Raw genomic sequence first — 11,274 nt, 5'->3', positions numbered from 1 at the left:
AAATAAATATATCAAGACATTTATAAAAAGACTTAATTTGAACAACAAATTATTAAAAGGCCTATTAAAGCCTAGCTCATTGACAAAGAAAGACTGACACTCAATATTGTACTACGCAACAAGATAGCCTACATATAATACTAACTGATTGTAAAAACTGTCAGTACTTGCCCCCGCTGTTTTATCTCACCACAGTAAATCAATAATGTTGGTAAATGCGCTTAAATTATTTGTTTATCTAGCGAACGAAAAAGGTATCCTGGCATAAACATTGACTGGCGTCACGTTCACCTTTACTTTACTGCAGCTAGCTTAAGTTATGTTAACATAACTGCGTCAGCAAAGTTTAACAAGCAGAAGCATGCACAAAAATATGTAAACAGGACTAATGTCGTAATTTTCTGAATTAAAACAAACGAGCTATAAAGAACAGGCTTACAAATCGTGTGGAATATAACAGGTAGGCCTATGTTTTATGTTTAGCTATTCAAATATTTTTCTGAAGCAAAACATTTACCCGTCATGCTGACACTGACAGATGTGAGCGGTTATCAGCTTCATGAGATGTTTCGCTATCCAAGACAGTTTCGCAAACATGTCACTTTTCTCCTTGTGGACAAAATAATAACACAGGTAACCCTATGGTTGGTCATACAGGTAAACCTTTACGACCTTTAACGTTTGGCTGGCGTAGCCCTGACAGTTACTTGTTAATGTTTTACATTAGGGTTAACACAAGTTAATGAGTGGTCTTTTTGTTGAGCAGAGGTGGGAGAAGTCCTCAGATCAAATACCTGAGTAAAAGTACAAGTAAGTGTAGGAATACTCTGTTACAAGTAAAATACCTGCATTTGAAATGTTTGTCAATTAAAAGTAAAAGTATGAGAATTAAAATATACTTAAAAGTACCAAAAGTAAAACCACTTAATGCAAATTGGTCCATTTCAGAATAATATGGTTTAGTTATGATTATTGATGCATTAATGTGTTTATCAAAGCTGGGAAAGGTGTAGCTAGTTTGAATGACTTTGTATAGGCTAATGCAAGGTAGCTTATGAATTTACTCCAGGTGTAACTAAAGTCTTTTTTAAGTGTTGAATATAATAATAATAAATTATATTTGTATAGCGCTTTTCTTGAACCCAAAGACGCTTTACATTACGAGGGAGGGTAGACAAACAAGGACAATATTTCACATCATTAATCTAAATCTGTAAAGTAACTTAAAGGGGACCTATCATGCAAAATGCACTTTTGTACGTCTTTTATAAATGAATATGTGTCCCTGGTGTGTCAGGGAACTCACCAAGTGTCAGAAAACACAACCCTCTCTCTTTTCCTCCATACCCAAATCTCTAAACACGGATCTGATAACGAGCAGATACAGACTGATCCAGATTCCACTCACTATTTCAAGTATACAACGTCATCGAGTGGCGCCGAATGCTGGCATTCTATCAGGGGAATGAGAGGTTGCCATGGCATGGTAACAGCATGGTAACATGACGCTCGTGCCTCGCCCCCCTCCTTTGCAGAAACAGGGCTGGAAAAGAGCAAATAGAGTGAAATGAGGCATGGCTAAAATGCATGATCGGTTTGGTATTTTGAAAAAAAAACTTCACAGACATGTTTTATATAGGTATGGCCCTACATTATATTATTCAAATGTAGCATGATAGGTCCACTTTAAGCTACATATTACACAAGAAATGTAGTGGAGTAAAAATACATGATTTACCTCTGAATTGCAGTGAAGTAGAAGTACAAAGTAGCATAAAAAGGAAATACTCAAGTAAAGTACAAGTATGTACTAGAGTAAATGTACTTAGTTACTTACCACATATGTTGAGCCTGACATGGATGGGTAATATCAAAGGAAATCATAGTGAAGCTAAAACAGGGATCTTTTTTTCCGTTCCTGAAAGACCTTAAATGAAGTTTTTTGTTCCAGGTCCAACTGGGCATTTAATTAATAAAATTTGAAAAAGAAATGAGTAAATCCCAAGTCGAATCCAAACCAAAAAGGACAAAATCGTTCTTTATTTTTTGTATTTCTTGAATAGTTTGCTATGACTAGAGCCACTAAAGCGTTTGAATCCCAAAACGATGTCATTAGATCTTTAAATTGAATCTTTTGAATGTTGATAATCCTTGATATAAATGTGTATGATCTGATGGTGGCCTTAATTGTGAAAGAAAGATGATGACATACTAATTTGTCAGTGTGTTTTTATTCATGGTTCAACCTTTCTACGAATACAAATTCATTAACTTATTTTCAGATGATGGTTGTTTTGTGGTGCCTGAATATAAAATGATCTAAAATGTGACTCTTTGGTGTATAACTCATGATGTGGAGGTCTTGACATGTAATCCTACCCTCGTGCTTCCAACAGATGGCGCTGTATATTCAAAATACAGTTGAAATTGAAACAGACAATCCAAGTGTATCATATAGACACTGAAGTTATCCTGCAATACCTAATCATTTTGTATTCAAATACTTAATACTAACAACATTTGAATAAACATTAAATGTGCCACAGATAGCTTTGACCAAAATGTAAACTCTTTTTTCTTGTGTAAGGACACAGGAATATTGTTTATTTTTTTCAGATCAGGGATACTTTTTTAAATTCTAATAATTCAATATTGATACAGACAATGAATGAAACCGACAATCACACACAATAGCCCTCCCATTAGTCATCGAGTTTCAGGATAACAAAAATATTAAATAAATCAGTATACACATACACACATTAATAAACACAATTCTATTTAAGAAACCTTTCCCAACTATCAGTTTTTTTCATTAATAACGTAAGACTCCTTGTTGAATTATTGATACATGTTTAATTTGTATCAGTCTTTACTATCCATATTTACTTTACAAAACTACAACAGTTATTATTGTTACTATTAACAGATGACTTTACATGTTGAACTGAACTGTGTGTGTGTTGAGCATTGACCCTGCAGCTGTTATAGCTGTTCAATGCCTTGGCGTGTGTGTTTTTATGTGTGTGTGGGTATGCGCGCGTGCTGAAACAGTGATGATGGTGCAGCGTGGAGCAGTTGACCTCCCCCCGGAGGAGTGGCTGAGGAGGACGGTCCGGCAGCATGCTGAGCCCAGTCCCCGCACAATGCCAAATTCCCCGAGCTGTGGAAGTAGACTTCTTTACCTTCATTCCACCGCAGGGGTGACAACAGAGCCACACACAGAGCACCAGATCAGACCTACAGCGGTAAGTTGCTCCACCTTGAGATTTCCTGCATGTGCCAACAGGCGTCTCGAACATAAATCACCATAATATGAAATCCTACAGCGTGCCTTGAGCGACTTTATGTCACTTTTGAATAGGTTTCATATCATGCTTCCTGCGTGGCCTTCAGTTTTCTTGAAGCAATTTATCACACTATTAAAGGGTGGCGTGTGCGTGAATGCACACCGGGAGCGCGTTTTGGCTCAGTTGTTGCGTGATTTATGACGCTGCTTCAAACTCATGTGTATACTATTAAGAGCCTAAACATCTGCAAATTGTCTGATATTTTTCAGTAAAGTATCCTGAAATAAACAGAGCTCACAGGACTTGCAATGGTCCACAAAGAGTATTTGCAATGTATTTGTTGTGTCTGTATTTTGCCCTTTTAAAATTAGAAATAAGATTTTTGGCAGACCCATATTTGGTCAATCTGTCACACCTGTGCTGAATATCCTTCAGAATGTTGCTTTCTGATGGTTATATTGTGGCTTAAGAAACTTTCCTTTGAGTCAAACTATTTGGTTGTGTCGAGGCTCTGAGTGTGCATTGATTCCACAGAAAGCAGAGATACGACTGACATGTGTTTCTTCGTCAGGTCAAGCATCAGCAGCCGCTCCGGTGAGCCGCTCTGTTCGGGAGATTTATCACACGCAACCTGACGAGATGAGCAGCACAAAGAAGTAAGTGACTTCAACAAGCTTTGCAGGAGTGGTGTACACGGAGCTGCTTGACATTTAATACATTGAATAATGCACACTTGGATGTAAAAGAACACACATCCTCTGGTACTTAATTTAAGGAAATACATGATTAGATCGAAAGTGGTTCAGTAATGTGCTCTGGCTGCGTTGAAGAAGACGTTTCAAATATTGCTTCTATGACAGGATATGCTGAAACTGCTGTATTTTAAATCTGACTTGCATGTAGCTGAGAAACCACTTTTAACTAACTAAACAGGGCTGGGTATTAACAAATCCTGAAAGGTAGTTTATTAACAAACTCCAGGAAAGATCATTACAAGTTTGTTAAAGTTTAAACGTGAAGACATGAACAGATATGTAATGGCTTTAAACGATCCAAGCCCTGGAGGTAAACATACCGTGCTCTGTTCGTTTCATGCTGCACAATCACAACTGTGATGAATCAGTCAGCATCCCTGTGATCCTTAACAAGTATCAAAGTGAGATTTTGATATTATAGGCCCTACAATTTCTGGTTATTATTTGTGTTATTTCATTTTGTGAACGTGCTCTGAACTGATGTCCCCAATGCATTTAGTTTCTCCGGGGCACATGTTTTCTCAAGTTTTCATGCCAAATTCAACTCTAAATCCACATTTTATAGGTGATGTATTTTTTAAACAAATGCAAGTGTCTTCCCCGATGAGAAGGCAGTTATGTTGGTTAATGTTTACTGAATATATCAGTTGTTCAAATTCAATAAAACTTATTAACGGTGTATACTTGATTGTATTTAGTTTCAGTAATTGTATTATTTTGTACTTATAGTGGTAAAATGTCTTTAATGTCTGTAATTCAATTTATACTTAAAACATGTGCAGATACCCTGGTGAGTGTATATTGTATTATAGAGTTAAAAAGGTGGTATTACCTCTTTTAAAGAGGACTACTATCAAAATGACTTAAGGATTTTTTTCACTTAAGTGCTGTCAGTGTTCCAGTTACACGGCATCAATGTGACTTTGTGTTTTTGTGATTGCTTTTAGAAAACTATCACCAAAATGTTGCCCCTGCTGAATAATTGTTTTATTTCTGATTTCAGGATAGTAAACAGGCTGTTGTTGGATAATATGTATTATGTTGTTACCCTAATTATGCTGTTTTATCTAGTAAAGACAAAAACAGAAAAAAGCAGGAATTCATGAAAGTGACTAAAACCAGCAATATGACATTAATTAAGTGATTTCAAAAGAGCTATTTGATGTTTGTCATCATGATTTAGAAACCATGATTCCAGGATGTTAAATCCCAGTTCAAACCTGCTTCCCATGTGATCCACATTTATTTAGAGAGAGCAGCGGGAATTGTGTGACAATTACCATGTCACAAAGCTTTGAATTTCTACCTCATGCATAGTAACTTCTGTCCGACTAAAGCCTGGCGTGGCTATCATTAAACAAAAACTGTAATTGTTTATTGTGTGCAGAAACCCTTGGAGGGGTTCAGGTCAATGAGATATCCGATGACATTCTGCCTATGTTGCATGAGGGATTTTCTAAACTTGATTGGAGTACAGCTACTAGATACATGACCCAGACACATTCACGTTCGTATCTCATGCTATGACTACAGTTGATATTATATACCATAATAACACAGTCGGGAGGCCTGCAGGCTGTTTGATGTTTCCACGGTTTGGACGCACAGCCGACAGTTTAGCTCGAGTACAGAGAACACACTCACCTCCTCACACAGATAGTAAATGTAGGCTACAGGCAGATTACTGTACGCCCTACAAGGACAGGGAGACTGATAACGTATCTGTGGAGTGAAATATAGCAGCTAATAAACAATCAAGAGTGCAAAGTAACAGCTTGTCAAGTTTTGATTGCTTGTTAGAAGGTTGTTTGATTGATTAGATATTGATAATCAATACAGACATACCTTAAATTATTGACCGAAGGGAAAATCCACCCTAAAATACTTTAGATTCTTAACAGCGCATTGGGTTGGTTGTGTTATTTGCATGCTTTTTTTTTTTTTTACCTTTTTACTTATTTTCTTATGTTGCTCTTATCCATAGGAGATACATAAATGTTAGATTGAGATATTTAATGTGCATCTTTAAGGGATTTTGATCATTAAAATTAATTCAGTGATTTAAAACAGAACAGGCAGAGTCAGAATTTAACATCCAAACTTGGAACAAGTCAAGATCAGTAACCAGTCCTGAATGAATCAAATCATAAGTAGAATACTGTATAGTTGATATTGTTGTCAATGTCATAGAAAACAAAATGCCCTTTTGCCTGATTATAGACTTATAATAATACAAAAAATAAAGAAAAGTTACTCTGATTTACGCCGTTTAATTGTCAGAGAAGCATCAAATATTTGACCTTAACGCTAACACCTGCGTTTTCTTTTGCATTTTGTGCAATTAAATTCCTTAATTGATGCTTTGTGTTGCAAAGTACACAACAAGATCAGCAGCCTGCAGAGTAAACACACATGTACAGATTTAGCCTCATCAGTGAGTTTGCAGTCATATTGATTATTTGCTGGTTTCCTGTTAAAGCCATTTCATGCACACATTATTAAAATATGTGATGGAATAATCCTTTACCTATGGTATCCTATATTCATTAAGGAATATCATACTCAGTGAAGAGTTTGTTTTAATACACTCTTTTTTGCAACAATTGTTGCCCCTGTCATTTCCTTCTTTTACTGTGTTAAGTTCAGTGTAGAAATACAACTCTGGAGCAGACATGTGTGGGCGGTCAGGCAGAGTGGAGTTTGGCCTGTTATGTCCATGATTGTTCCATAGGTGGCAATGGAGGAAGTAGGAAGGGCAGTATTAGCAGGGGAGCTGCTGAAGTCCAGAGTTGAACTGCTGTGGGATCATGGTGTTGTTTTAAAACACTTTACCAGACCACCCAGAGCGGGAAGAGTGACACATCAAAGTTAAACTTTGAGTAATCAATCAGATTGCATTGACCCAGATTTATTAAAAATACAATTTCCGTAGTGACAGAAAAAACATCTGATGGCATTTTGAATAACATTTTGGACTTTAAAGAAGTTAACAAGTTCAGTTTTGGAGTAAATAAACCAGATAGCGTCAGTATGTTCTGAAATTAACATATAAAACTTGAGCTTTAACTTTATTTCTAGAATAATTGTAGTTTGTATGGTTTAAAAATCGTACAACTAAAGACAGCAGGTGTTGCATTGTTTTTTTCTTTCTTCAAAAAGTATTGATCAGGGAGTTGTTTGTTCTCACATAATCTGCACATGTTAATCAGAAACTCTGATAGGCACTTTTCGGATTGTTGCTAACAGATTTTGTCTCCTGATTTTTCTTTGTTAAATTTCAAAACAAGACACTTATAAACTAAATGTAATAATATGTACAACATGAAGATTAGCGTGGCATTATGCAGAGAATGTCTACTCGTGGACGGGACACTCAATCCCCACCAGCTGGAGGAATACTGGGTGTCCCCCTGCCACTCTGCTTAGCCCAGTCAACTTTGACCTAGAATGGACTAAGTTGGGTTAGAAAACATTACTGAAGGTATTAATGACATAATCACATCAAATGCATTTATCACTCAAATTTAGGGGATTATTGGACACAGATACAACATTTAATTACTAGCTAATTAATTAATAACTAATTAATGAATAGCTTGCACATTCTTTTTTTATTGTTGTTTTTTATATATATTTATTTTATGTCTTGTAATTGCACTGTAGAGGAACCTGCGATCTAAGTTTTCATACTAACTACAATGTAGTTGTGTATATGTTATGATAATACAACTTGCATCTAATAAAACAGAAAGTAATTCTTTACATGCAAGTGGACAAACACTTCTCTAATCAACTCAAGAAAACAAGTGTTGAACTCTAGTTAATGCCGATTTCAGATATTAAATATTTTTCTGAGCCAACACCAGAAAAGGCTACTACACTTTTCTTTTATTATGTAAGTTTACACATTTTAGTTTTCTCTCACAAACAAGTATATTCTGCTATCTACTGTTAATTACACAAACAATAATTAGTTGTTTTTTTACAATAATTTTCTTTGGATTGCCTGGGGCCATTCAATAAGTTCATATCTAAATGTGAAATAAATGCACTGCAGACACACTGAAGATGTGCTTAAACCAACACAGAAAACACACATACTAACAGTATAACAACGTTTAATGTATGTTCAAAAATATTCAAGTCGAATGTCTATTGTTATCAAGAAATGACACTAAAGAAAACAAAGATTTATGCAATCTGTCCAATCCAAATCATCAAGAGATTTAAATCTCCAAAATTGACCCAAAGTCTATCAAGAACAAATATGGACATTTCCTGGTTTAAACTGCAATTTTTTATCCTGAAATGTTAGAAATTGACTCAGCATCCTCAATAAAGCCCACAACCACTTAAAAATTGTAAAAATCGGCAAAGCCATTTTTAAACTATTGTTCCTAAACGCTATATTGGTAAATCATCGTAACTAACCCAATGTTTTTTCCTCACTTTATCTGCAGTTGTAATCAGACTCTATGCATTACATTAATGCACACAATGTTGACAATATCTGTTTTTTTTACTACACATATTTTATTCCATTCTATTTCAATGTAAATACTGCTATATTTTATTTTACTATATTTTGTATTATCTTTAATGTTATTATAGTTTTCTTAAAATAGTTCACTATCTGTGTTTTAAACTTTTGTTATACTTTTATGTGTGCACCACGACACCAAGTCAAATTCCTCATAGGTGTCAACCTACCTGGTAATAAACTCGTTTCTGATTCTGATTCTGATGTAAATGTCCCTGTAGCTAGACAAATAAAGGATTTCTGATTTCTGCCCAACATATGAAGGTTAGCATCTAGCCGTTTCTATGTGTATCATAACACTTTGGTGAACTCGACATTTCCGGACTCTATGAGCAGGCAACTAGAGTTTAAGGTGAGGACGAACCTGTGTGGAGTCATCTCGGAAAGCAGGAGGGGGGGGGGCTCCCACACGCCGTCGTGCTACAGGCTTCTGTGTGTTGTCACTTAAGTAAAGCCGGCGTAATCTTGTAAGGGCGGATGAGTAGACAGACATGTGATGCCCCACTTGTTCCTTAGATGGAGGGTGGTGGAGAGGGGGCTGGCAGGCATTACCAGCCAGATGGAGAGGCTTTGTAGTGTGTGGGCGTGTGGCTGATTAGACACAACACTAACAGATACCTTTTCAGATTCCTACTTCCACTTCAATTAAAACACCTTGATTCAGAGTTGTACGGTGTGGATATATCTCAAAGTTTTAATTTGTCAACTTTTCTTTTTTTTGCGCATGGCCAGCGCCAGTCCCTTTGGTCAATACGCTCTATTAGAGACTTCCTGTCCTCTCCCTAACCCCCCCACCTCCAGATTAAATCAATTACATCCTACCTATCGACTGCGCACTTTGCCCTCCTCAAGGACGACCCACATTCTCACACTTGAGGGTAGTTTAGTCACAGGGGAGCAGATCTCAAGGTGCTATCTCAGAGCTGCCAGGCAGTCCCATAGCGTGTCTGTCAATGAGTCTGTAACAGGTGGAGATGAGCGCCACCAGCAGCACCAGACTGAACCCAAATCCAAACTTACTGTATCCGAACGAGCCGAGGAACTATGGCGCCACGTTGTCTCAGGAGGAGAAGTGTGAACAGTCTTTCTTCCTCTTTTACTACTACAGGATGGAGGATGAGGCGGTGCTGGACCGGGGGGCGTCCTTACTCAAGCACATCTGTGATGAGGAGGAGGTAGAGGGTAAGTTATCCTGTTCCTGCGCATTCAAATGTCTCTAAATGTGATTAGAAGAGGTTTTATTTGACCTACCAAATAATGTAAACCACAAAACAATAGTAACTCAACTCGCAAAAAACAACAAAGGTGGTGCATTATAAAAACTTGACCAAGGTTTAGCCTCCTACTGAAATATTTGTTTAGTACCTTGAAGAAGTTCCTCAGACATAACTGAGTCTGCTTAACAAAAGACCTTTGTCGACCTTAAGCTAAGCAATTATTTACATTTCTGACTTTTATTTTAAACAACTCACCTCGTCTGAATTGATTTTAGAAGCATTCATTGACATAAACAGGAAGGACCTTATCTAGCGTTTTTTAAGAGTGCCACATTTCTGGCCCTTCCTGCACGTACACCGTGACGCTCACCTGTTAACGAGCTGGCATGAGAGAGATGTAGAACACGGAGCATGACACCCTCTGTTTACCTCACTAATCCCCGTAAATACCCTCAGGACAACAAAGAGAAAACAAATGCCGGTATGCTCAAATGTCTTCAAAGATTGCCTCCTGATAAAATGACAATTGTATTCTATTGGCATCTTTATAAATTGATTAATGCCACCAGAAGATGGACAGTAGCATTATTAAGTAAAGTATAGATCTCTATTCGACAAATGAGTGATGAGACAATGATATGTTTCTCCCTTTTTTATAAATGACACAACCAGATAAGGCATATATATCTGTGGTGCATGATATCAAGACAATCTAATTTCACAATATTTTTGACCAAATACTTTGATATCAGTATTGTGTCGATATTGTAGGGTTGACCATTTATGCTTACACAAAGTATTTACACAATGAGAATCGTGTTAAATAATCCCCAGTAATGTGGATTTGATGACTAAGCAGGCAAAGGCCAATAATAGAAATGCTAGAACAGTCTGGTGAGTTCATGAAAGAACATTGCTTTACTGAGACATGCAGCCTTTAAAACCACCAAAGGAAGCACTTACCATATCCAACATTTAAGAAAAAACATCTCATATCATGATATTGATATTATATCGATATATTGCCCTATCCTTAAATACATTTGTAATTTATTGTAGTAACTTTATTACTTCAAAAATGTTTTATGGCAGTGTTTTGGAGTGACAGCTTTTCTTCCAATTGTATTTATTTGTTATGCCCAAAACTCAGCTCATTACAATTGCAGTAGCCCTCAAAGTCCCCTCTCCCTCATTATGCTTCTTGTTACTTAGGAGCAGGGCTAGGTTTACATGGGGAGGATTTTTTTTTTTGGGTAATCGTCCAGCAGGTTAAAGGGCCTGGCATAGTGTCAGTTTTACCACCAAAGAACTTCATGGCTTGTTTTGTTTTTTGACTGAAGTAGTCAATGGTTACACACCATCTCAATACTGTTTGTCTTTTTTGGCAAGGATAAAACCCAGGACAAAATGAGTACAAAAAGTTGAATTCCCTCTGAATGACAATGTTTGTTGTTTACTAAAACATCTGTTCT

General features: G+C 36.7%; 1 long non-coding RNA gene across 1 annotated transcript; it reads left to right on the top strand.

Moving 5' to 3' along the window:
• Nucleotides 1-3,132: 3,132 nt before the first annotated feature.
• LOC104953356 (uncharacterized) lies at nt 3,133-9,771 on the top strand. Its single transcript, XR_799214.1, has 3 exons — nt 3,133-3,248; nt 3,862-3,946; nt 9,694-9,771. It is a non-coding gene; the product is annotated as an uncharacterized lncRNA (long non-coding RNA).
• The last annotated feature ends 1,503 nt before the right edge of the window (nt 9,772-11,274 follow it).

The sequence above is a fragment of the Notothenia coriiceps genome, unplaced genomic scaffold (genome assembly GCF_000735185.1).
Source record: "Notothenia coriiceps isolate Sejong01 unplaced genomic scaffold, NC01 NC01_scaffold00021557, whole genome shotgun sequence".
NCBI lineage: Eukaryota > Metazoa > Chordata > Actinopteri > Perciformes > Nototheniidae > Notothenia > Notothenia coriiceps.
This window is presented reverse-complemented; position numbering and strand designations above follow the sequence as displayed.